The sequence below is a fragment of the Macrobrachium nipponense genome, chromosome 7 (assembly GCF_015104395.2).
Source record: "Macrobrachium nipponense isolate FS-2020 chromosome 7, ASM1510439v2, whole genome shotgun sequence".
In the NCBI taxonomy this organism is placed as follows: domain Eukaryota; kingdom Metazoa; phylum Arthropoda; class Malacostraca; order Decapoda; family Palaemonidae; genus Macrobrachium; species Macrobrachium nipponense.
Window position 1 is genome coordinate 84,581,211 of NC_061109.1, and position 22,629 is coordinate 84,603,839.

The 22,629-nt window shown below is 40.1% G+C and overlaps 1 protein-coding gene across 5 annotated transcripts in view; it reads right to left on the bottom strand.

Moving 5' to 3' along the window:
• The window catches only part of LOC135217708 (F-BAR domain only protein 2-like), a 258,564-nt gene that overhangs the window by 87,554 nt on the left and 148,381 nt on the right, over positions 1–22,629 (bottom strand). The window lies entirely within an intron of this gene.

Sequence of the window (22,629 nt, forward strand, 5' to 3'; positions counted from 1 at the left end):
CCATGGTTGTAGCTTTTTAATTTTTCAGTTTTGAGATATTTCATATAATAACGATAATTGCCAAAATTTCAACCTTCGGTCAACTTTGACTCTACCAAAATGGTCGAAAAAACGCAATTGTAAGCTAAAACGCTTATATTCTAGTAATATTCAAGCATTTACCTTCATTTTGCAACTAATTGGAAGTCTCTTAGCACAATATTTTCGATTTATTATGGTGAATTTATGAAAAAATACATTTTCTTTACGTCCACTGCGGTAACTCTTCCGCAAAAAAAGAAAAAAATCATATGTGCGATTGTGTAATGTGCACCATTTTAAATTAGCCGTTTACATAAAGTTTTATATATGAAATGTGCGCAATTTTATGTAGAATACAACAAAAAATAATTGAAGGTTGTAGATTTTCTCATTTTTTTAAATATTTGCATATAAATCACGATAAATAGAAAAAAAACCCACGAACCTCGGATCAACTTTGACTCTACCGAAATGGTCGAAAAAACGCATTGTAGGTAAAACTCTTACAGTCTAGTAATATTCAGTCATTTATCTTCATCTTGAAACAAATTCGAAGTCTCTAGCAAAATATTTAGATTTATGGACAATTTAAAAAAAACTCATTCCTTCCCTCCGCGCACGGATTCTCCGCCACAAATCTCCGAAATAAGTACGTACCATTCTCGGAATATTTGCTCCGTTTCATATTAGGCCATTTCATAGAGTTTTATATATGAAAATGTGCGCAATTTCATGTAGAATAAAACGAAAAGTATTTGAAGGTTGTAGCTTTTCTTATGTCCCGCAAATAATTGCATATATTATATATATAAAAAAAATTCGACATTCGGTCAACTTAACTCGTCAGATATGGTCGAAAACTGCAATTGTAAGCTAATACTCTTACAGTATAGTAATACTCAATCATTTGTCTTCATTTTGAAAGAAATTGGAAGTCTCTAGGACAATATTTAGATTTATGGTGAATTTCTGAAAAAAATATGTTTACGTCCGCGCATTACGAATTCATGCATTATTTTGCGATAATATTTTCTCTGTGTTGCTTTTATCGTTTTACAACGTGTTATATACCAAAATGATCGCAATTTAGTGTACATCGAAAAAAAGTAACTCGTTACCTTTCACCGTTTTGCGCACAGCGCAATTTGAATACAATTATATATGAAATTTCGTTTTTGCGCTATCATATATCGCATTATTTATATATGATAATGATAATTTTTTTCATTTCTGATGGTTGCATACTAAACTTCAGGCAATGACAAAAAAAGGAGCCAAAAATGAACTCTTAATCTTGAAAACTAAGCGCACTCTGATTTTTTGAAAAAAATATTTTTTCCGCTTCCGCGCTCACTCCGAAACCCCTCCGGCATACGGGAGTCAATTTTTTATTTACCGCTCCGGCGTAAGAGGGTTAATGGTATCAAGTGAACTAAGAGTAGGGAGTCTGGAAGAAACTAGTGAATTATGCACGCATTGAATAGGGCAGCTAGCAAAATGTAAATTATCGGATGGCAGAATTTGAAAGCCTCTGCGGGAAGACCATCACAGCTGGGCGATTTATTATTAGGTATGCTGTTTATGGCATCACTGATGTTACCTGGTGTAATACGGTCTGCAAAATGAAATTGAATGTTGTCAGTAAGGAGGTTATCTACATCCCTTTGGGAAGCTTGATCATTTATGTAATTCAGGATATTGTTGAAGTGATCGCCCCACATACTTGCGATAGCTTCGTCTCTGACTGCTTCCCCTTCTCTTTGTGATAGCTTTTTAGTTTTGGGATTTAAGGACTGGATATCTTTCCAAAGACGAGGGTAATCACCAGATTCTAAGTTTCTAGACATTGCATTGGCTCTAAGTTGTTTTTCATTTAACCTGCAGTGCTTAAGAGCAAGTTTGAAGGACACACTGTCTCATTAGTAATGCAGTGTGTCCTTCCCTCGGACTACCATTTTGCCTCCACAGTAAAAACATTTCTCGTGAGCATGTAAACAGATCTTTAACCAAGTCATTCCAACCAGGTATATTACGAGAATTACCTTGACAAAATCTATAGGCAGTCCTGCCTGAAGCAAGATTAGCGGAGATTATGTTCGAATAGAAATCATTCACATCCCTCCTGTGGTGGTCATTTCTACAGTTTGTGTTGGTACAAAGTAAGGTGTCTGCAGGTTACACTATTGACCGCAACCTGGTTTACGTGGTCGCCATAAAGTATCTGGTTTTCTGTTGGTTTTTAAAATCCCAGTTTGCCGCTGGTGGGCGGTCAGTTAGTGGGTTCACGGTAGGGAGGGATGGGGTACTGAATGACACCTGTAATGGGATGTGATCGTAGCCCGTCGCAAGATCGTAGCAAATATTGCAGGTCATAATAGAATCATGAAGTTGTGGAGATGTGATGCAGTGGTCCAGCCAGGAGGTTGTAATTGCATCAGCTCTATTATGCACATATGAATAGGAGGAGGGAGGGAGGAGCATTACATCGCTAATTTGGAGAGCATGATTTTGACAGAAGCTAGTAAGTTCATTATAAAATTGTTTTGTGGGGTGAGAATTAAGGTCCCCTATTATACAAATATGATCAGCAGGAGAATCTTGAATAATACGTACTGTTTAACTCCCTTAGGATCATGCATTAATGATAAAAATTATTGTTATTTTCCCATGGCATATAAACATTAATTATTATGATTTTAGAGTTCCCTACTGTCACTTGAAGCCCCAGCAATCTGTCACTCCTGTAGGTCACCACCTTTATAATATTGTCTAACAATTTGTGCCACAGGAAAGAAAGGCCCCCTTTTGGGCGACCGGCTATGATTTGATCTGTAACTTGCATCGATGAAGTCGAGAAGGTTCTGAAGTCTTCATGAATTGAATCGCAGATGACGAGGTCATGTGGCCAGAGAAGCGTTTCTTGCAATGCAATGACGCCATTAAAATTTTTGCAGAACATGTTTAGGAGAGGAATGTTCCTCTTGAGGCCAAAAATATTCCAAGAAATTATGTTTAATGTATCCATGTCTACTCACTAAGATGGGAGATGAATACGCTGATCATTTGTGTCGATGGGGGGGTTAGCCAGGGGGAGTGGGCAGTCACTCGCCGTGGGCGGTTGGCTGGCACTTGCGGTGGAAATGACCCTGGTTGGAGTGTCAGTAAGTTCCCCGGGGGGTAGTCTGTCCCGGATTAGGTTATATCTTGAAACTAATATATTAGGACCAAAATTCTCGCCTTTAAGAACGTCGAGGTGTTGAAATAGGCAGGTAATCCTATAAGCCACTTTATGTTTACTTCTGCATGGGAGTTTGTGAGGGATGAGTGGGTCAGAGCCAGTGAGAAACTTGACCCTCTCCAATAAGGCGTCTAGCATCACCGATGAGCGCAGATTGTGAATTGCTATGTGACATCTCTTCTCAGGTGTCGGGCAAGGTGAAACACGAATGTTGGGCTCTGGTCCAGCGGCCAAACAAGAGGTTCTTCTCTTCTTTCTGCTTGTTTGTATCTGCCAACTGCCAGACCCCTCATGATCACTCTCCTCTGCATCTATGATGGGGGGTTGGGGGGGAGAGATAAGGTGGGGAGGATCACAAGGACTGGTATCATCACCGGAGGTCTATCTTCCACCGGAGGCACTGGGGAGGGAGAAGAGGTTGGGAGACCGACAGTCCCCTTAGAACGGTCTACAGGTGATGGGGGCACTTCCGTGTTGCTGGGAGGCGAGGAAAAACTGGATGCCGCATTCACAGGAGTCTGGTGGCTATCTGTGCGATTGTCTATCGATTCCTGCACTCCTCTGTTCGCATCCCAGATCCTGTGGTAAGGGCAGGGTCAAGCACTAACACATACACTGCATTCTTTTACCTATTTCCCAGGACCAATAGGCCACGCGTAGCTGTGATTTGAAAGATTTCTAAGGCACTGATTGGAGCAGAAAGAATATTAGAATATCTGCAATTGCACAACACTCTCCGGCTTACACGCCGGGTATTACGTGGAGACACTATTAACACATTGCCTACTATAAGAGGTATAATCACCAAGGGTGAAAAACCCTTCTTTTCTGTGATGAAACGCGAGAGATACCTCCAACACGTCCGCCCTCACGCAAACCTACAGCATATATAATATATATATATATATAATATATATATATATATATATAAATATATATATATATATATATATATATACATATATATATATATAGTATATATATTGTATATAAATAAATTATATATAAAGGTTTTTGCCACGTAGGAAAAATGAAAAGCGAGATAGCCAAGCACTTTCGGTCCAGTGCGACCCTTCACTCAGGCACAACTGATCAAGTTATTCATGTGTATATATATATATATATATATATATATATATATATATATATATATATATATATACACACACACATATATATACATATATATATATATGTATACACATATACATATATATGTATATATATGTATATATAATATATATATATATATATATATATATATATATAATATATATATTTCTACGTTTATTGATCGCCTCATCTCCCCAGCAGTATTTAAGGTATCTTAGTTATAAAAGAAGCAGCCATGCCTTCTCCTAAAGCAACTGATTTTGGGAGAGAGAGCACGTCGTAGGAAGGAATTTCCGGTCTGACGGAAGCTTATGGTAAGATAGGCAAGTCACAAGAGTAGCTAGGCCTCGAGATGGATTTTAGGGACTTCTACAATAAGACCTATTTTCCTTCCCAATTTGCTGGCTGTGTTTACGCTTTCAGGCAGTGACCGAGGCAGTATATGGAAGCCCTGTGATTCCCAGAGAACCAGCATCTCTCTCAGTCAGCTCCAGTCGTGACCTCGGACGGATGTCCGCCACGAGCCTTCCACACTTAAGCCTAACGGCGCTACTGGCGCGCCAAGAGACCCAGACCTGAGGCAAAAGCCGACGCCACATTTTCTACAAAGGTCCACACTGATCATGGCATCCAGGTACGTCTTGTGAAGCAGCATATTGCCAGTTCCTTACATTCTATTGTCTATTTGCTCCCCATTTTCCCAATTCAAACTTCTAAATAAAAAAGAACGCATCCCTTTGTTTCCTCTCAATGCCTCATGGCCGCATGCTTCCCCTTGTGTGATCGTCCCAGACAAATGAAGTCTTCAGAGCATACCTCAGTGAAACATTAGAGTTCCTTTGCCCCAGTGTTAGAGAACTGAATAGTCGTAACTTGTGCAAGAAGTCCTTTTTCTTTTATCTTGTCTAATCTGGGATCTTTTACCAGATTCCCTGAGTCACGTGTCAAGTCTGTCCTCCCGCAAGTGTTGCATTACCGCAAGATATCGAAACCCAGCTTTTATTACGTGAATCACATTTTAGCCAGCTATCCATTTGTGAGAGACATATGGGTCCCAAAGTGCGGACACGCTGCATTTACTTTTCTTCAGGCCAGACCTTACCTTACCTTACAGACCTTACAGTTCGTTTGGGTTGCCCCAGGTCCCTCAGTGTGAGGCACCTCTAATGTCTACCAGAGAGTTGCTAGTATATCTTCCCGTATATTTTGCATCTTCCAATCTTGGATGGTCTGGGATGCAGTTTAAATATTTGTCGAGCTTATTCTTAAACACATCTACGCTCACTCCTGATATATTCCTCAGATGACCTGGCAACGCATTGAATAGACGCTGCATTATCGATGCTGGTGCGTAGTGGATTAATGTCCTGTGTGCTTTCCTTATTTTTCCTGGTATAGTTTTGGGCACTATTAATCTACCTCTGCTTGCTCTTTCTGATATTTTTAGTTCCATGATGTTTTCTGCTATTCCTTCTATCTGTTTCCATGCCTGAATTATCATGTAGCATTCTCTTCTCCTTTCTAGACTATATAATTTTAAGGATTGTAGTCTTTCCCAGTAGTCAGGGTCCTTAACTTCTTCTATTCTAGCTGTAAAGGACCTTTGTACACTCTCTATTTGTGCAATATCCTTTTGATAGTGTGGGTACCATATCATATTGCAATATTCAAGTGGACTACGAACATATGTTTTATAAAGCATAATCATGTGTTCAGCTTTTCTTGTTTTGAAGTGCCGTAACAACATTCCCATTTTTGCTTTACATTTTGCCAAAAGAATTGCTATTTGATCATTGCATAACATGTTCCTATTCATCATCACACCAAGGTCTTTAACTGCTTCCTTATTTGTGATTGTCTCATTATTAGGTCCCCTATATGCATATAGCTTTCCTTCTCTGTCTCCATAATTTATTGATTCAAATTTATCAGAGTTAAATACCATCCTATTTACCTCTGCCCAATCATATACTTTGTTAAGGTCTCTTTGTAGAGCGTTCCTATCTTCATCACAAGTAATTTCTCTACTTATTCTTGTGTCATCAGCGAAACTACTCACTACCGAATCCTTAACATTACTGTCTATGTCTTCAATCATAATAACAAACAGTATTGCAGCTAACACCGTACCTTGTGGCACACCGGATATTACCTTGGCTTCATCCGATTTCTCATCATTTGCAATAACTATCTGTTTTCTGTTGTGTAAAAATTCTTTTAACCATCTTCCTACTTTATCCACGATATTGTGTTTTCTAATTTTCTTCGCTAATATATTATGGTCTACTTTGTCAAAAGCTTTTGCAAAGTCTAGATAAACCACATCTGTTTCATTTCCGCTTTTCATATTTTTGAATATGTTCTCACGGTGGACTAACAATTGGGTTTGTGTATTTTTTCCGGGTACAAAACCATGTTGTCCTTTATTAAAAAAGTTATTTTTTATTAAATGTTTCATAATATTTTTCTTCATTACCCTTTCATACACTTTCATAATATGTGATGTTAGACTCACAGGCCTATAATTACTTGCCTCTAGTCTTGATCCACTTTTGAAAATAGGGGTGATATATGCTAATTTGTGCTCATCATAAATCTTGTCTGTATCTACACTTTGTCTTAATAATATTGCAAGTGGCTTTGCGATAGAATGAACTACTTTCTTTAACAAAGTAGCAAGAATTCCATCAGGCCCTGCTGCAGCTCCATTTTTAATTTCATTAATAGCTTGCACAATATCAACTTCATTAATATCTATGTCAGCTAAATATTCACTATTTTCATCCCTTACTTCTATATCATTATCTTCATTATCTATTCTAGGGGTGAATTCTCTCTTATATCGTTCTGCCAATATGTTGCAAATTTCCTTTTTTTCATGTTAATCTCCCTTCAATTCTTAGAGGGCCAATTTCTATTCTTCTTTTATTCATCTTTTTCGCGTATGAGTATAATAGTTTGGGGTTTTGCTTGATATTTATTAGGGTTTTTTCTTCCAAGTCGCATTTTTCATTTTCTTTTGATTGTATAATCTTTTGTTCTGCATTTTCTATCTTACTTTTTAGTTCTATAACTTTCCATGCATTTTTTTCTTTTGCAAGACCTTTTTTCCACTTTCTGATTTTCTGGAACAAGATCCTTCTGTCTCTTGGTATGCATGACTGATGTTTACTTTTCTTCTTTGGTATATATTTATCCACTATTTTCTCTAATATTTTATATAATATCTGTATTTACCCTTATGTCATCACTTACGAAAATGTTATCCCAATCTTTGTTTAATTCTTCATTTATTTCTGACCATTTTATATTTTTACTGTAGAAGTTGTATTTTCCATATCCTTCCCACTTTTTCATTTCTTGCTTATCTCTGTTTTCACTTGCTTTGGTATGGACTATTAATTCTATGACATTATGGTCTGAAATACTCGCATCATAAACTATTATTTCTTTAACATAATTCATCTCGTTCACAAATACTAGGTCTAAAGTATTTTCCTTTCTTGTTGGCAGGTGATTTATTTGTTGAAGTTGTATTCTAGTAGCATATCTAATAGCTTTTCGAATTGCCTCTTATCTTCTGCACTACTATTACTCTTTTTTATATGTATAAGTACAACCACAATCTCCTATTCGTTCTTTCCAGTCTACGAAAGGAAAGTTGAAGTCTCCAGATAGGAGAATAGTCCAGTCCTTGTGATTTCTACATATATCATCCAATTTTTCTATTACTAAGTCAAACTCTTTAGTATTAGGAGGTCTATATATTACTATGTTCATTAATTTTCCAGATTCAAATTCTACCGCTATTAGTTCACATTCTGAGCTACTATATTTCTCATATATTTTTCCTTGTTTTTTGTCTTTCCCATATATTGCGGTTCCCCCCTGATTCCTATTTTTTCTATCTGATCTATAAGTTTGGAACCCTTTTATTTGATCATCATTCCCAGTCTCTTGGAATACCAGGTTTCACTTATATTCATTATATCTATTTTCTTTCAATTTGGGTTAGTTCTTCTAAGTACTCTATTTTTCTTTTTGAGTTACTCGTAACTAAACCCTGCGCATTCATCACTATGATGGTTTGCGTGTTTTCTCCTTCATTTAATATTGGTAGTAATAAGGATTTTCCCATGTCTCTTTCCTGTTCTGGTATGTTGTTCTTTTTTTTTCATTTCCAGAAATTCTGACATTAAAAAATCCAACTTTTCCATAATATTTGATCTTCCTTCATCATAATTATTCATTTTGTGTCTGAATCTGCAATTTTCTCCGTTTCTGCAATATCCTCTTGCATAATAAATACAGTTATTATCTCTTGAGTAGAATTTTGGAGCTGATGCTTTGAAATTTTTTGCTGACATCTCTGCATATCTCGTTGATGGCTTGCTTTTTTCTTTTACCTGATATTCTTTATTCCTCTCTTTATTGTTTCTTTCTTATTTTGGATTTTATTACTTGATTGATTATTTATTTGATTATGATTCATGGCTACAGGGTGCATATATTTACATTTTTTGTCGAACTTACATCCTTTTCCTTCTTTTAGGTTTTTGCATATTTTGGATGCAGATCTCTGCATTCATCCTCATAGCCATCTAGGTATGCACATTTACCATACATTTCATAGTTGTGACATACCTTTAGGATGTTTTTGTAGTAACATCTTTCTCCAAATCTTGCAATTCCCTCTTTTCAAAAGGTTGCAGATTTTGTCTATTTTTCCGCCCTTTCCCGTCATTGTGTAGATCTGGGTAGAGCCTCTTCGGGATTTTCTTTTGTGTTGTCATATCGTAATTTATTTCTGCGTAAGTATGCTGCTCTATTGCCTCATATGTAGTATCAATGAGTATCTCTGCATCCATACTTTTATCTTGTTCTTTCTTTTCCTTATTTTTTTCTGTCATTTCAGTTTTGTTTACTTCACTTCCGTTTTCCTCTTCTTCTTCATCCTCAACTATTTGTACATTCAATCTTGATTTAATAACATTGTCTATCCACGATAGACATGTTGAACAAAATATTCTTGTATCTTTTCTCATATCTTGCATTACCTCAGCACACTGTGGATGGGTCGGAATGTTGCATGCAGCACATTTTCTGATTAGATTTTGTGGATTAACTATGCTATACCACACCTTACACAGTTTGCATGCTTTTGGCATTCTTTTTCCTAATGCATCAATTAGGATATTCACAAGGTTCACCTTATTCATTTTCTTTGTCGGAATATGTTGGTTTATGTATAGTTTCTTTATGAGTCTCTTGACCACTTGGATTTTATTTGGAACTTCTTCAATTATTTTCAAGATGTTTTCAGTTGATTTGTTCCAGTTTGAAGGATTATATCCTTCTAATATATCTATGAATGCTTTTGTATCTTTTTGGTTAGGACTGTTGCTGATCTCATATATGAGAAATGCCAGTTCCCTTCCTGCTACCTCATCGTATTGAGAATCTGCCAAGCAAGCTAAATTTCGCCATTTCTTTCCGCAGTTGGAACTTACTGCCATCTTGTTCTGATTTACAGTATTTCACTTGTTAAACTAACTTAGAAGACGCTTTATCCTACTATTTTCACACTAATCTTATCACCGATAGTTCACGAACACTTCTAGATATTTCTCAAATTCTAGACGTATGTTAAACTTGTGATATCTGTTGATTAATCTGACTTCACGCGGGAACGTCTCACCAAGCATGATGGCCTCTTGTAAATAAATAGATGTAAAGTAATTAGCTGAGTTTCTGGCGACCTTCTCTAGAGTAAATTATCACTGTAAATCCTTTTTACGGTAAGTTCAAGTAATTCATTCTATTTTTCCCTCAACTATTCCTGTTTACGTATTGGAGTCCTTTCAAGGCCGGGTTCATACGTAACAATATAATATATATATAATATATATATATATATATATATATAATATATATATATAATATATATATATATATATATATAATACATATCAGTGTTCCCTCATATTCACGGGGGATGTGTACCAGGGACCCCCGCAAATAATGCAAACCCGCGAATAGTTAGAACTCCCCTCTAAAAATGCCCATATCTGCCTATCTTGAAAGTTCAGATACCAAATGTATACTTAAAGTATCATCCTACATCAAATATACCATTGAATTGGTATTAATAATATAATTTCAAAGTCATCTTAAACATTTTACCATTAGAAATATATAAACAGCCAATAACAGAGAGAGAGAGAGAGAGAGAGAGAGAGAGAGAGAGAGAGAGAGAGAGAGAGAGAGAGAGAGAGAGAGAGAGAAAATTATTTTTATGTGATATAATTTAATTTTATTAATCTTACTAATACAGTATTAATCAGTATTAATATTTGAAAATTAGTAAATAATTTTTGTACCATAAAAATGCATTTAGTCATGAAAGTAACATCAAAATACACTAATTAGTGATGATTTTTGCCAGAAAATCCAGCAAATAGGCGAATCCCCCGCAAATAACGGGTAGATATGGTCCAGAGAGAAATCCGCGAATCTGGAGAACGCGAATATGGGGGGTCCACTGTGTGTGTGTGTGTGTGTGTGTGTGTGTATATATATGATATATATATATATATATATATATATATATATATATATATCTATATTATATATATATATATGTGTGTGTGTGTGTGTGTGTGTGTATATATAGCTTGAGGATGTCACAGTACCTTTCCTTTAGGAATTCCAAAAATATTTATCACTCAGTCAGTACCACTGCTCTTCTGCACAGATGAGTATTAAATGTTATTGCTTGTTTTTTTTTCTCGGATTCTGAAAATCAGTAGGCTGATTCTTCATAACAATTCCAATAAGCATGTCACCTGGGTCTTACATCTGTAAGGCATCGCTCAACTTTATGGGTCCCAAAAATACTTATCAAGCAACCAATACAACTGTTTCCTGGAGTCAGTTGAGTACATATCAGGTTTGGTTAATTCAATATTTGCGCCATAAGTATTCTTAAAGTATTCAAATACCAACAGAACGATTCTTCATAACTGTTCTAATGGGTTTGAGGTTTAGAAGTCAACTCATCAGATATTCACAGTAATTTTTTTCTCTAAAACTGAAGAGTAAAGTATTTGATTTTCCAAATCTCAATTATCTTATGCAAATAGATAATCAAAGTATGTATACTTGAACCAGGTCTAAGATCCAAAGTGCTTTTCCTATTGAGCTGTATTCATATGGTTTAAGATTTCAGACTCAACTTTCCAGATGGTTTATGGAGGTATCAAGATACAGTTACTACATATTAGCTGCTTGTCCATCACCTTTTGGTCAATTTTTTCCTTGCATAATGTACTGTATTAATTGTGTACAGGTCAGTCATCAGCCTCTAAACCTCCAAGAAGACCTAGTACGCACGAATGTGACCCTATCATGACTGGTCATCATTACCTAGATACAAGCAGTCCACAGTTATCGACAGCCTCAGTTATCAGTGATCCAATTTTATGGCACTTGTCTAGAGATTTTTGGCACTGTTATGCACCAATTTCCGATTACCTGCGCCAATAATTGGGTATGGGCAGCAATACATTCCTAACAGAGGCACCCATCTCCAGTTATTGGTGATGATAATCAGCAAAAATTGCTGTTTTTTGGTTATCAGCAACTTTCGCTTATTGTCACACAGTTGGAACAGAATCCTTACTGATAACTGAGGACTGCCTGTACTGTAACACCTTACATTTAGTGCCTTAAAGAATTTCCAGTCGACTGAGATCAAATCTAGCATTAAAGGCAAAATCTGACCCTTTCAATTTCTCCTTAGTCACCCACAGCAGATACTCCAGTTCTAAAGTTGAGAAATATTCTAGAAAAGATGAAGAGGAGAAGTAACCGCTGACCGTGCAGTAAAAAACAGAGAAGTAACCCTAGATAGGTCTTGATACCTGAAGTCCTTCTGAAGCCCGATTTCCCTTCCAAACGATAACCTCTCCTTCTCCCACTCCCCCCCAACCCATCTTCCATATGCTAAACAAGCGTCTTTCCCTAAAGGTAAAAGTGATGTTAAATTTTTATTTATCCATTGAAAAAATTATTTACATTTATTTCTCACTGTTTTCTCTATATAAAACTTTCTTTATTCTCTAGTAAAACTATGTTTATTCTCTATAAAAAGTATTAAAAAAATATATTTTTGGGTGTCTGGAATGCATTACATAATTGGATTCATATTATCCCTTATGAGAATTATTGTTTTGTATTTCTTATGTTTCAGACTTCATGAGACGTTCTGGAACGGATTATGTACACAAACCAAGGTTCCACTGTAATCTGAACGGCCCATAGCAATATGGCAGTACCTTCCAGGGTAGAAAACTTACCCTACTGCCATTAAACTGTCCTTCTATGCATTAAGCAAACCCCAAATTTAAAGGCTATGGGAGAAGTGGCAGATTTAAATACAGAAATGTAAAAGGTTATCTCTGTCTACTCCATATGGGAATATCATTCCTCAAACTTGATCATTCCTCCAACTTGAACAAAATATGGACAATGAAGAATAGATACTGAAAGCCATAGTTCACCAATAAAGGAAAATCAACCAACCTGAACAAAATCAAACATACTTCTTTTATAATGACTGCATCCACTAAGTAGCTGCTTGTTTAGCAAATAAAAAATTATAAAAAGCTGAACTGATTTCAATAATAAACACCAAGAATGTCACAAAATATCACTGCTTATTAATGAAAACTAATTTGAATCACTGGACATAGGCCAAAAACCTCTCGCCAAACTACTGTAAACACATCTATACAAAGGCATAACAGCAAAATGACCACCAAACAAGAAACTTACATGCTGTGCATTTAAACTTACAGTACACATACCTTTGAAATTATACACCCATAATTAAAGTAACAATTAACAATTCACGACCAATCGCTTGCCTTGCCTTGAAGAATTAAATCACTTAAAGTGAAATCTAACAAAACTCTGCATTGTTTGTAGTTTAGATTAAAAAACATAAACCAACTTTCATTTCCTAGACAAGTACCAAATTTACAAACCATACCGCAAGTCCATGAAAGATGTATGTATGTATGTAATTCAGGAGAAACTGACATGTTGCATCTAGCCTCACAACCACACATACCTTTGCCTTTCTGAGTGCTTTTAACATAAAGAAGAAGCTCATAATGTTTAAAACCAGACACTAAAACATGCCTACACAGCAAAGTCAGCATGGGTACACACCTTACGAAAGCATTACTAACAACTTTCTAGATGGAAAATAACAAGGCTGGAACTTACTCCAACAGCCTGAAGATGCACATCAAACAGAAATGTTCTCCTCCAAAAAGAGTCTGTAATACAATTAAATACTTGAGTACCTATCTTAAATAATCTTTTTAATACATGACTCTAATCAAAATCAAAATCACAATTACAAAATATAAAAATCATCTTCGTCCACTTCTAGCAGTAACAAAAAGCAAATACATAAAACTGCTGCAGGAAAGTATGATTTTACCATTATGGGGCATTCAGTGATTCAGCTACAAGCTGAGTCATCCTGATGGAAAAATTACAATTGTTGTGAACCAATGTAACTCTGCCCTTACAACAAAATCATTGGCAAGTAAATTAAAAGGCAAGATAACAGATGGTCAACAAAAATTCAACTAATTATGAGGGATCACTGTAATAAAATCTTTCACAATTATGCATATCAGATATAACCTAAAAGTGTGAATGTTTTGTAAAAATTACCATGATTACAAAACTATACATATTCAACAATATGTTAAGTGGAACAATCATTGAAGACGTTGACTTCCAGCAAGCTTCCGAGTAATAGAAAAAGTCATGTTACCAAGAGTATCATTATTAGACAGTCTGGTTAAAATATTTTATCATCACAGGACTGGCCTGACTGAAATTTTTGAAAAACCCTAGACCTTGATAGGTAATTCCTATTCTTATTATAAAATTGGATAAACCAAATTTATGAAAACTGACAAAATATTTGCAAATAGCATGTCTCCATACTGGACATTTAGTATTGGATGAAGTTTCGACATATTGCAGGAGGTCCTTTATTAACCATGTGAGCACTGGTCCAACATATTTCAATAGTTTTGCTAGCTTTTGGCATTTAAAACCTCTGCTGTACAGAAAGTGCAGAGATATGGTCATGCTACCAGTGCTGCCAGCTATTGAAATTTACTAATAAACTACAGGCAGTCCTTGCTTATCAATCCATCAGTTAACAGTGTTCTGGTTTTATGGCACTTAGCTAATGACGTCATTCAGATTTATTCAAATGAGAGCTCAAGATTTTCCAAACCTTACACTCATCACAAGTCAAACTTGTCCTCTGCAAGATGTAAATTTAGTGTGCGAATCTTACTTCGCTGAAGTAAGCCTAGTATTGCAGCCTATGCTGCAATAAGGAATACTCATCAAACTTGTGTCAGACATCTTTAAACTCACAAGTCGAAAAGCAAGTCCTTATCTATAATCATCACTATAGGCCAAAATTCAGAGGAAATCCTATATATCTCGAGAGCTGGCATAAAATGATATTGTTAGTATACAATAAAGTTTTGTACATACTTACCTGGCAGATATATACTTAGCTTAGGTCTCTGACGTCACGACAGAAAATTCAAAACTTGCGGCACACGCTACAGGTAGGTCAGGTGATCTACCTTACCCGCCGCTGGGTGGCGGATGTAAGAACCAGTCCCCCTTTCTTGTCAGATTATTTTCTTCCACCTGTCTCCTGAGGGGAGGCTGGGCGGGCCATCAATTGTATATATCTGCCAGGTAAGTATGTACAAAACTTTATTGTATACTAACAATATCATTTTTGTACATGAACTTCCCTGCCAGATATATACTTAGCTGATTGACACCCTTGGTGGAGGGAAAGAGACACATACTCACCTAGAGAGTGGGGACAACACATGTTAAAGGAATAAAAAATATAAACCTCTGATTCTTACCTGATTTAGGCAGAAGACTTCATAGTTACTGTCTATTAGTCTGCGTTGCCTAAAGAGTCTCAGCGAGGGCGTGACCTATGGCTGAAGAACTCTTTGGGTCTACCAATGGGAACTGAGTCCACTTACTTGGCAGAATCAAGCAGGGTCTGGTCAATGGGGAATCAACCAAAGCCCCTTTACAGCCAGAGCCTCCTATCACTACCAAATTGCAAGGAGCCTCAAGCACAACCGATCACCTAACCAAATACTAATATTAGTATACGAAAGAAGGAGCTGCCTCCTGCAACCTCCTTCGTACAACCAAAAACTCAAAATTAAAACTAACAGGGAAAAAGATTAAAAAGGATGTGTTTCAGCTCCCTGCCCCAGCACTGAATCCGCCGATACGTAAGGGCCTAGCCCAAAACACTTTTCATACGTAATCGATACGTCTTTTAGGTAGTGATTGGAGAAGACTGATTCACACCTCCAAAAAGTGGCCTTCATGAGGTTTTGCAATGACCTATTCATCTTGAAAGCCAAAGATGTCGCGATGGCCCATACTTCGTGCGCCTTGACTTTCAGAAGACTAAACTGTTGCTGATTGCAAGAAGTGTGGGCTTCTCTAATAACATTCCTGATAAAGAATGAGAGGGCATTTTTAGATAAGGGCCTACTGGGGTCCCTTACAGAGCACCAGAGATTGCTCTCATTAGCAGCAAGTCTTCTCTTCCTCTGAAGATAAAATTTCAGGCTTCTCACCGGGCAAAGAGATCTCTCCTCTTCTGTCCCAACTAAGGAGGATAAGCTTTTAATTTCGAAGCTCCTGGGCCACGGTGAAGAAGGGTTTTCATTTTTGGCTAGGAAAGCTGGAAGAAAAGAGCAAACCGCGGAGCCTCCTTGGAAACCTACCTCACCTTCTAGAGCCTGCAGCTCGCTGACCCTCTTCGCTGAAGCTAACGCACAGAGAAAAAGAGTCTTCATCGAAGGCTCTGAACGAAGCTGTATGGGGAGGTTCGAACCTTGAGGACCTCAGGAAGAGCAGCACGACATCTAAATTCCACCTAGGAACTAAGGAGGAGGTTCTTTTAACCGTCTCAAAAGATCTGATTAAATCATGGAGGTCCTTGTCTTCAGATATTGTTTAATCCTCTATGATGAAAAACTGAGGAAAGCATGCTCCTGTAGCCCTTGATGGTGGAGACTACTAACCCGCATTTTCCCTCAGGAAGATAAGGAAATCTGCTATCTGAGTCACGAGAGGTACCGGAGGAGGAAACTTTATGAGATCCTGGCACCAACGTGCGAAAAAACATCCCACTTCGACTGGTAGACTCTAGATGTGGAAGGTCTACGTGCATTGGCAATAGCCCTTGCAGACTTTGCCGAAAAGCCTTAGCTCTGACGAGACTCTTGATAGTCTGAATCCAGTCAGACTGAGAGCGGGGAGGTTTTTGTGAAACCTGTCGAAGTGGGGCTGTTGAGCAGATCGACTCTTAGTGGTAGGGGATCTTGGACCATCCACCAGCCATTCCAGTACCTCTGTGAACCAGTCGTGGGCGGGCCAGAACGGAGCTATCAAAGTCATCCTTGCTCCCTCTGAAGCTGCGAACTTCCTTAACGTTTCCCCTAGAATCTTGAAAGGCGGGAAGAACGGCGGGCTAAAGATCCAGGTTTTTCCAATCCATCAGGAATGCATCTATTGCCACTGCTCTTGGGTCCGCAATAGGGGAGCAGTATAGATCTATCCTCGCATTCTGGAGGTCGCAAAGAGATCGAGATGGGGCCTGCCCCACGTCCTCCACAGCTCCTGGCATACGTCCGAGTGCAGAGTCCACTCTGAGGGAAGGACTTGATTCCTTCTGCTTAGCAGATCCGCTCTGACATTTCTTTCTCCCGTACGAACCTGGGTTAGAGACTTATCTTCCTTTCCTCTGACCACAGGAGGAGCGATCTCGTTGTCTCGTACAGGGAGAAAGAGTGAGTCCCCCTCTGTTTCCGAATGTAAGCCAGGGCTGTGGTGTTGTCCGAGTTGATCTGAACTGACTTTCCCTTTACGAGGGGTTCGAAGGTTTTGAGAGCTAACCAAATCGCTGTTAGCTCTTTCTTGTTGATGTGCCAGGACACCTGATCCCCCATCCAGGTGCCTGACACTTCTCTCGACCCGAGAGTAGCTACCCAACCTATGTCCGAAGCGTCTGCATATAACACTAGGCTGGGGTTCCGAACCTGCAAGGAAAGGCCTTCCTTGAACAGAAGAGGGTCTAGCCACCAGCGTAGATCCTCATTTATTCTCTTGCGAAATCTTGAACGCAAAGTCAGACCTTGAGATCTTCGATTCCAGTTCCTCGTCAGGAAGAACTGTAGGGGTCTGAGGTGCAACCTTCCTAGAGAAACGAATTGCTCCAGCGAGGAGTGTGTCCCCAACAGACTCATCCACTCCCTCGCTGTGCATACATCTTTCTCTAGAAAGATTGCTACCTTCTCCGAACCTCGGGTTATCCTCTCTGGGGAAGGATACGCCCGAAAAACCTGAGAAGCCATCAGAATCCCCAGATAGATACGCTCTTGACTGGGGATTAGCTGTGACTTCTCGAAATTCACTAGCAAACCCAGAGAAGCTGCTAGATTCAACGTCAATCGTAAGTCCTCCAGACATTTCTCCTTGGATTTGGCCCTGATAAGCCAATCGTCCAAGTAGAGGGAAATCCTCACTCCCTCGAGATGAAGCCACTGAGCAACGTTCTTCATCAGCCCTGTGAATACTTGGGGGCCGTGGAAAGGCCGAAGTATAGGGCCCTGAACTGAAAAACGTTCCCTCCCCAAATAATGAATTGAGAAATTTGCGAGAAGAAGGATGGATCGGCACATGGAAGTAAGCATCCTGAAGGTCCAGTGACACCATCCAGTCCCCGGGCCCCGGACGAAGAGCTGCTAAGACTGATGAAGTCGTCTCCATAGCGAACTTCCTCTCTTCTTCACAAAGACATTCAGGGCGCTCACGTCCAGAACCGGCCTCCATCCTCCTGAGTTCTTGGGAACTAGGAACAGACGGTTGTAGAACCCCGCGGAAAGAGGGTCCTGAACCATCTCTATTGCCTCTTTCTCTAACATCAGCTCTACTGCTAGAGCGAGGCATTGATTAATTATGGGTCTTTGTATTTGGCCACCAGTTCCCTTGGAGTGGGGGTCAAAGGTGGTCTCGAGATAAAGGGAATGAGGTATCCCCTCTTGATGATAGCGAGGGACCAGTTGTCCGCCCCCTTTCGTGCCCAGACATCTGCAAAGTTCAGAAGTCTGGCACCCACAGTTGTCTGGAGGACACACGAACTACTTCTGGGCCCTTAATAGACCGAGAGAAGGTCCTTCCTCTTCTAGGTGGTCTCGAACCTCTGGAGGACGAAGAGCGAGACGAAGGGCCTCCTCGAAAGGGTTCTTGCTTACTCTGAGTCTCCTTCTTCGTCTTCTGTTGGAACGAAGGTTTCGGGATTCTAGCAGAGCGAGCCAGCATATCCTGCGTCGCTTTTGCTGACAACGAGCTGGAGATGTCATTAATTATCTTCTTCGGGAAGAGTTGCGGAGAAAGTTGGGAATACAACAAGGAAGCTCTCTGTGCGTGAGAAACCGCCTTGGTAAGAAAAGAGCAGAAAACGGCCCTCTTCTTTACTACTCCTGCACCAAAAAGTGAAGCAATCTCCCCGGAACCGTCTCTCACTGCCTTGTCCATACAAGACAGAACTGCGTGAAGGTCTTCAGGTGAAAGAGTGTCTTGCTCTTGAGTCCTCTTAGCCAAGACTCCAAGGGTCCAGTCAAGAAAGTTAAAAACTTCTAAGACTTGGAACATTCCCTTCAGAAGGTGATCCAACTCGCTCATACCCCACGTCGTCTTCGCAGAATTCAGTGCCGAGCGACGTGCGGAATCAACCAACGAAGAGAAGTCGAGTCTGCTGAAGAGGAAGAGTCAGACCCAAGGGCTCTCCTGACTCGTACCAGAACCCCATCTTACCCGTCAGTTTGGACGAAAAAGAAAAGAAAAAACGGTCTTGCCTTTCTCTTCTTTTGATACAACCAGTCGTCAAAGTTCTTAAGAGCCTTCTTCATCGACACTGTCGGCTTCATCTTAACGACTGAAGACTTCTTAGCCGTATTGGTCGTTGAAAATAAGGACGGAGGAGACGGAGGAGCAACGGCCGAAAGAGACTCCCCAAAATCTTGCAAGAGGAGGTCGGTCAGTCTCTTATATGAAGAAACCGAAGCATCCTTGGGCAAATCTTCCTCAGAATCCCCAATAAATTCTTCCGAAGAATGACGTTTAGAAGTTCTACTGCCCGGAGGAGAGCTAATCCTTGGAGAGCGCCTGTTCGGAGAGCGCCTACTGGGAGAAAATCCACTGGGAGAGCGCTTACATGGGGAGCGCCTACAAAGAGAGCGCCTACTAGGAGAACTCCTACCAGGAGAGCGCCTACTGGGATTGCGCCTGCTAGGAGAGCGCCTACTTGGGGAGCGCCTACTAGGAGAGCGCCTACTAGTGAAGCTCGCCTGTCGGAAACAAAGTCTATATCCACAGAAGAGCGTCTGGATAAGGGAGAGCGCCTATCAGGCTCTCTGCGCCTGCTAGGCTCTTGGCGCCTGCCATCCTCAATACGCCTGCCAGGCTCTTGGTGCCTATCAGGCTCAAAACCCCTACCAGGCTCTTGACGCCTGCCACGGGGAGAGAAAACCTCCACAGAGGATTCCCTGTCAGAAGCGCGGCGCTTACAAGGCTCTGAGCGCCTATCCAATCGGGAGTGATCCAACGGAGAAGAATGCTTCCATTGCCGCCTACAAGGCTCTTGGCGCCTACTAGGCTCTTGGCGCCTACTAGGCTCTTGGCGCCTACTAGGCTCTTGGCGCCTACTAGGCTCCGAGCGTCCGTCAAAAGGAGAGTGGCCACCAGGCGAAGAACTCTTCCTTCGCTCCTGACGAAAACGAGGCTCTTGACGTCTGTCAAGCTCTTGACGCCTAACTGAAGAGGAGCGGAAATCCTGAGGAGAGAGCCTGTCCGGCTCCTTACGCCTGACATGCTCACAACTCTTGCTGGGGAGAGAGGAGAGCCTACTCGGAGAATGATCCCGAGCTTCAGCCTGCACTTTCTTGACTTCCTGCTACGAGGCTCAAAAACTTCTCTAGCCAGAGGAGATCTAGCAGAAGGAACGTTCTTAGACTTTTTCACCGGAAGTGAGGCGTCCTTCCGACGATGAGAAGTCCCGGCAATAGACTCCGCTAGAGCCGAAATCTGCGCCTGCCAGACCCGCCAGCGCTACGGGCAGCGAGACCTCTTAAACTCCTCTACAGGAGACGAAGTCCGAGACCGAACAGGGGAGTAAGCGTAAACAGACGAAAACTTGGCTCTCTTGCGTTCACTTCTGGTTCTTCCGCGAAGGATTCGGGGGCTGGAAGGAAGGGCGCAAGGAGCTTTCCAGGGCCTCTTGAGGAGGGCGAGACGACTCTGAGGCGCTCCATCTACGCTTAGGAGAAGGCGACGAAGATGACGAGAAGCACTGGCGCAATAAATCCTTCTTGGTTCGATCCAAGGCAGCCTGGGAACGAGCAACAGGATCTGCCGAGGGGACGCCTGACCGGTGGGGGTTCTCCCAAACCTTCCTGCGGCTTTCGACTTTCCTCCTCCACTGGGTCTGGGAGTCTGGAAGAGGTCTAGGCCTGGAAGCGTTAGTGAGCCGGTCAGACGCACCCTCCACTGCACTAGGGCACTGCACTGATCACTTGCACTATCATCACTCTTACCTTGTCGAGAGCAAGCGAGGCTCTCCTTACTCCTGATCGAGGCTCTCCCGGAAGCAACTTCCGAAAACGAATCTTCGGGTTCAAAGCTGGGCGCAGGGGCTGAAACCGGAGAAGGAACTACTTCTACTACAGGATTCTCAGCGTCAACGTCACTCACCCTCGATCTACTAGAGCTCCTTGAAGAAGCCTTGCGCGCCCTATCCTTCTCTAACTTTCTCACATAAGAAGAAAGAGCCTTCCAACCATCCTCATCCAAATTCTCACACTCTTTGCAAGGGTTAATAAAAGAGCATTCATTCCCTCTACAAGACATACATACAGAGTGAGGATCTAATGCAGCTTTAGGAAGCCTAACTTTACATTCCTTCACTGAACAAACCCTAAATAAACTAGGTTTCTTAACTTTAGAATCATCCATGATTATATATTCTAAGAGAAATCCAAAAGAAAAATCCAAATAACAATCCAAAAAGCGTATGCCAAGCCAACAAACAAAGGGTACTTCACCAAAATCCAAATCGTCGGCAACGAGAAAGAATTTAACTATCGTAAGGACTGAACAACAGGTGTTGTCCAGCCGGCGACAGAAAATAATCTGACAAGAAAGTGGGACTGGTTCTTACATCCGCCACCCAGCGGCGGGTAAGGTAGATCACCTGACCTACCTGTAGCGTGTGCCGCGAGTTTTGAATTTTCTGTCGTGACGTCAGAGACCTAAGCTAAGTATATATCTGGCAGGGAAGTTCATGTACAAAACAATCTGATTCTCTCTGCTCAGTTGTTCCTCTCTTTCCCTAAAGTGGGCGGGGGCATTTACCTTTAAAAACAAAAGAATCGATACCGTGAATTTCAGAATTTTTAGCTGTCGGTATTTTTAAACTTGTAGCTATATAATTACTTGGCAAGTTACATATACAAAAATGGCTTTTACGGCTAGTGCTACATGAATGGTCGCACATTTCAAATAAAATCAATAAAACAATAATGATAATAATCATTTGACTCTACAAGCACAACCTTGACCAATCTCAAACCACTATCTCTGCTCCCAAATATAATGCTTACATTACAGAAGCCAATTATGATGACATGAGATCTACACATGCACTACAGAAGTAGTGCTTGAGGATATCTAACAGTGAAGGAACTGATAACCTGAGAAAGGGCAACTCATAAATTCTTTTGTTTATTGCAGCCATCCAACTGTTCTGTTACCTACACTTTTTGGCATCAGTAAACTAAAAGTTTTGACTGTTGCATGAACACCACAGCAGCTAAATACAGAAAATATCTTTTTTACAACTTCACAAGTGGAAGGAAATAAGGATATTTTCCAGTAGCAGTATGTTTGATTGTTCACTAAAAGAATGCATTCAAGTAACTGCACGTACAACTTACCTTATGGGTCATGATGATTTCAGCATTAGAAATCCTTCCTCTTCTACAACAAATGTTTTTACTATTCACTCATATGAAACCCGTAAACTAATTTGTTTTATGAACATG